We start from the raw sequence: 5,987 nt of genomic DNA on the forward strand, positions 1-5,987 counted from the left end.
ATAGACAAATCGCCAGGACCGGATGGCATACATCCCCATATCCTAAGGGAATTAAGTAATGTCATAGCTAGACCCTTATTTCTGATATTTGCGGACTCTATACTGACAGGGAATGTCCTACAGGATTGGCGCATGGCAAATGTGGTGCCAATATTCAAAAAGGGTCCAAAAACAGAGCCTGGAAAGTATAGGCCGGTAAGTTTAACATCTGTTGTGGGTAAACTGTTTGAAGGTTTTCTGAGAGATGCTATGTTAGAGCATCTTAACGGAAATAAGCAAATAACGCCATATCAGCATGGCTTCGTGAGGGATCGGTCATGTCAAACTAATTTAATCAGTTTCTATGAGGAGGTAAGTTCTAGACTTGACAGCGGCAAATCAATGGATGTCGTGTATCTGGACTTCTCCAAAGCATTTGACACTGTACCACATAAAAGGTTAGTATATAAAATGAGAATGCTCGGACTGGGAGAAAACGTCTGTAAGTGGGTAAGTAACTGGCTCAATGATAGAAAACAGAGGGTGGTAATTAACGGTACATACTCAGATTGGGTCACTGTCACTAGTGGAGTACCTCAGGGGTCAGTATTGGGCCCTATTCTCTTCAATATATTTATTAATGATCTTGTAGAAGGCTTGCATAGTAAAATATCAATTTTCGCAGATGACACTAAACTGTGTAAAGTAATTAACACTGAAGAGGACAGTATACTACTACAGAGGGATCTGGATAGATTGGAGGCTTGGGCAGATAAGTGGCAGATGAGGTTTAACACTGACAAATGTAAGGTTATGCACATGGGAAGGAATAATGCAAGTCACCCGTACATACTAAATGGTAAAACACTCGGTAACACTGACATGGAAAAGGATCTAGGAATTTTAATAAACAGCAAACTAAGCTGCAAAAAACAGTGTCAGGCAGCTGCTGCCAAGGCCAATAAGATAATGGGTTGCATCAAAAGGGGCATAGATGCCCGTGATGAGAACATATTCCTACAACTTTACAAATCATTAGTCAGACCACACATGGAGTACTGTGTACAGTTCTGGGCTCCAGTGAACAAGGCAGACATAGCAGAGCTGGAGAGGGTCCAGAGGAGGGCAACTAAAGTAATAACTGGAATGGGGCAACTACAGTACCTTGAAAGATTATCAAAATTAGGGTTATTCACATTAGAAAAAAGACGACTGAGGGGAGATCTAATTACTATGTATAAATATATCAGGGGTCAGTATAGAGATCTATCCCATCATCTATTTATCCCTAGGACTGTGACTTTAACGAGGGGACATCCTCTGCATTTGGAGGAAAGAAGGTTTGTACACAAACATAGAAAAGGATTCTTTACGGTAAGAGCAGTGAGACTATGGAACTCTCTGCCTGAGGAGGTGGTGATGGTGAGTACAATAAAGGAATTCAAGAGGGGCCTGGATGTATTTCTGGAGTGTAATAATATTACAGGATATAGCTACTAGAAAGGGGTCGTTGATCCAAGGAGATATTCTGATTGCCTGATTGGAGTCGGGAAGGAATTTTTTATTCCCCTAAAGTGAGGAAAATTTCCTTCTACCTCACAGTTTTTTTTTTGCCTTCATCTGGATCAACTTGCAGGATGACAGGCCAAACTGGATGGACAAATGTCTTTTTTCGGCCTTATGTACTATGCTAATATGTTACTATGTATCACTAGATTTGGCCCTCTCGCCAAGCATGCTTGAAGAGGCACAGATCTTGTGCACTGATTCAAAACCTCTTGACCTATCACAGGGTCAAGAAGATGAGGGTGGTGAACAACAATTATTTGTTCAGGAGGTGGATGAGGATGAGACACAGTTGTCAATCACTGAGGTTGTGGTTAGGTCAAGTCAGGAGGATGGGGATGAGGAAGTGGAAGAGGAGGTGGTGGATGATAATGTCACTGACCCAACTTTGGAAGGTGAAAAGCTGAGCGAGGAAAGCAGTACAGACAAGGAGGGATCTGCAGCACCGCAACAAGAGCTGTAAAAGGCAGTGGTGTGGCAAAAGGGAGTAGTCGGCCAACACCAAACAGGCCCACAACTGTTACACGGAGCACCCACATGCGTAAATCTCCCTTGCCAAGGGGTAGGTGTTCCGCAGTATGGCACTTTTTGGTGGAAAGTGCAGACGACAAAAGAGTGGTAGTTTGGAACCTGTGCTGTACCAAAATGAGCCGGGGCGCGAACTCCAAGACCCTCACCACCATCAGCATGATCCGCAACATGGCACCCAAGCACCTTAATCAGTGGGCCGAACGTCTGGATCCACAATCTGGGTCTACGGGCCACTACACTGCCTCCTCTTCCCCTGTGTTACGCACTACTGGCCAATCCCCTGTTGAAGGCGCAGGGCCGGATGCCCCTTGCCCTGCACCTGGGCCTTCGTATGCACCATCAGCAACTACATCCACTTCCCTGTCCCAGCGCAGCGTCCAATTGTCCTTACCCCAGGCATTTGAACACAAGCAGAAATACCCAGCCACCCACCCACTGTCCATAGCACTTAATGCGCAACTTTCAAAATTACTGGCCCTTGAAATGTTGCCATATAGGCTTGTGGAGACTGAGGCCTTCCGCAGCCTGATGTCCCCAGCCGCCACTATTTTTCACTGTGTGCCGTGCCCGCCTTACACCAACATGTGTCCCAGCACATAACCCGTGCCCTGACCAACGCAGTTACCGGGAAGGTCCACTTGTACAGTGTTCATTTTAGGAAATGGTCAGATATCATAGTTAAGTATCAAAATAATGCCAATGTGAAAAATGACACCTGACTCTGACACCTGACTCTGACACATGACTCTGACACCTGACTCTGACACCTGATTCTGACACCTGACCCTGACACCTGACCTTAACACCTACCATGCTACATCACATAGATAAACAAAAATCCCAGGCTCATACAAGGAAAGCTGGTAGCTCAGTGGTAATGCTGTTGCCCATGTCCAGGGTTTCTGTGTTTAAAACCCTTTTCAGCCTCTAAATCTTTTTACATTTTATTAAACCCTAGATAAGAGGCAAATTCAAATGATGTGTGGCGCTGATATCTAACTTCCTTCACTTGTCAGGGTCACAAAGACTTTTAGGTTTATTGTGTTTTTGGTATACCACATCTCATAGATAAAAATAGAAATCACCACCTTTGGTGTCTAAAGCTATAGCTCAGTGGTAAGACACTTGCTTTGCATGTAGTGTTCAAGGGTTCAAAACCCCTTTCAGACTTTTAAAAAAAATTAATATTTTATATTTTATTGAGCTCTAGATCAGAGACAAATTCAAGTGGTGTGTGATGTAAGTAGTCCTTTTTTATTTTATTAGGAGTACATGGGCAGCACTATAGTAAAGGGGGCACTAATTTACTGTATCTTCATCTATTTCCAGGTGACTGAGGGTTTTTTCGTTTTTGTTGTCTTAAAACAGTCACTTTACAATATAATAATGTATTCTTATTTCTTAGGAAGGAGTCTAATTATCAGATCTGTAAATCACTTTATTGCAATTATTTGTCGGCATCCACCCAAACATAAGCTGCAAAGATATGACCACTAGGGGTCTCACTAGTTGACTATGGTTAGGCATGGTCCAGCTCTCCCAGCAAATATAAGCAGGAGGAAGTGTGGGCGTGTTCTGGAATAGCTGATGAGGAGACTTGCCAGATTCACTGCCTCTTCACAGCAAACCAAATTATCCTACTGTAAGTCTGCTCCCTCCGCTATCTTACATGGCTTATACATTGATTCACCTCTCTCAAGTGTGTATGCAGTTCCATATTAGCTAGAATCACTGTATTTTTGGGGCCCCTGAAAAAGTTGATTAGTCACTGTACACAGAGCTGTGTCCTGGATTTTACATATCTACTGTATATATGTGTATTATACACACAGTGTGCTATAGCTTCACCACACTGAGATTTGCTCAGAAAGCTGATATACATATTACTGCTTTATCCCCATACACAATATATGATCATACAGATCGCAGTACTATGTGATAGCTTCTAAGTATAGAAAAACCATGTGGTAATGTCCCTATGTGGTAATGTTATAGCTTGGAGGTTACATTAATGGCTTTGCATGTAGATATCTCAGGTTGTAGTCCCCAGAAAGACATATGTTTTTTTCTTTAATAGCATATACTATAATAAATAATATGTAACTAACCCGTAAGATACCAGCGCTGTACATGTATGTTGCTGGAAACACGGTCACAAATCCCAGCGCCGTACAGGTACAGCTCTCTGATCGGGCGGCCACAGGAGCTACTCCCGCCCGATCAGCTGCAGGAGTCTGGCAGTCACTGATAGTTGGACCCCTGCTGTATGCACCGGCATCGGTGAAAACACTGATGCCGGCTCATTAACCCTTGCACTGCCGCGGTCAGCGCTGACCGCTGCACGTGAGGTATCCTGCAGGGTGCAGGGTGTCCATCGGGTCCCCGTGGTGCTGTGACGTCAGCCTGCTGTCTAGCCCTGTCAGTCAATGGGGGGAGGGGTGTGTGTGCAGAGCACAGGGGGTGTTACAGAGCATTGCTCAGAATATTCAGCCCCGCCTCTGAGTGCTCGAATTTCCTTGCCTTGTTGACTTTCCCGCATGGTCCCACAAGCGGACGTGGATCTGGCGGTGAGGGACTGGAACGAGGGGATACTAGTATAAAAGTTATCCACGTACAGGTGGTAACTAGAGTTGAGCGAACACATGGATGTTCGGGTTCGAGAAGTTCGGCCGAACTTCCCGGAAATGTTCGGGTTCGGGATCCGAACCTCACCCGAACTTCGTCCCGAACCCAAACCCCATTGAAGTCAATGGGGACCCGAACTTTTTGGCACTAAAAAGGCTGTAAAACAGCCCAGGAAAGGGCTAGAGGGCTGCAAAAGGCAGCAAAATGTAGTTAAATCCCCTGCAAACAAATGTGGATAGGGAAATCAATAAAAATAAAAATTAACCAATATCAATTGGAGAGAGGTCCCATAGCAGAGAATCAGGCTTCATGTCAGCAGAGAATCAGTCTTCATGTCATAGCAGAGAATCAGGCTTCACGTCACCCAAAACTGGAACAGTCCATTGTCAGATATTTAGGCCCCGGCACCCAGGCAGAGGAGAGAGGTCCCATAACATAGAATCTGGCTTCATGTCAGCAGAGAATCAGTCTTCATGTCATAGCAGAGAATCAGGCTTCATGTCATAGCAGAGAGTCAGGCTTCACGTCACCCACCACTGGAACAGTCCATTGTCAGATATTTAGGCCCAGGCACCCAGGCAGAGGAGAGAGGTCCCATAGCAGAGAATCTGGCTTCATGTCAGCAGAGAATCAGTCTTCATGTCATAGCATAGAATCAGGCTTCACGTCATCCACCACTGGATCAGTCCATTGTCAGATATTTAGGCCCAGGCACCCAGCCAGAGGAGAGAGGTCCCATAGCAGAGATTCAGGCTTCAAGTCAGCAGAGAATCAGTCTTCATGTCATAGCAGAAAATCAGGCTTCACGTCACCCACCACTGGATCAGTCCATTGTCAGATATTTAGGCCCAGGCACCCAGGCAGAGGAGAGAGGTCCCATAGCAGAGAATCTGGCTTCATGTCAGCAGAGAATCAGTCTTCATGTCATAGCAGAGAATCAGGCTTCATGTCACCCACCACTGGAACAGGCCACTGTCAGATATTTTTAGGCCCCGGCACCCAGACAGAGGAGAGGTTCATTCAACTTTGGGTTGCCCCGCAATATAATGGTAAAATGAAAATAAAAATAGGATTGAATGAGGAAGTGCCCTGGAGTACAATAATATAATGTTAAGGAGAGGTAGTTAATGTCTAATCTGCACAAGGGATGGACAGGTCCTGTGGGATCCATGCCTGGTTCATTTTTATGAACGTCAGTTTGTCCACATTAGCTGTAGACAGGCGGCTGCGTTTGTCTGTAATGACGCCCCCTGCCGTGCTGAATACACGTTCAGACAAAACGCTGG

The sequence above is a fragment of the Bufo bufo genome, chromosome 4 (assembly GCF_905171765.1).
Source record: "Bufo bufo chromosome 4, aBufBuf1.1, whole genome shotgun sequence".
Taxonomy (NCBI): domain Eukaryota; kingdom Metazoa; phylum Chordata; class Amphibia; order Anura; family Bufonidae; genus Bufo; species Bufo bufo.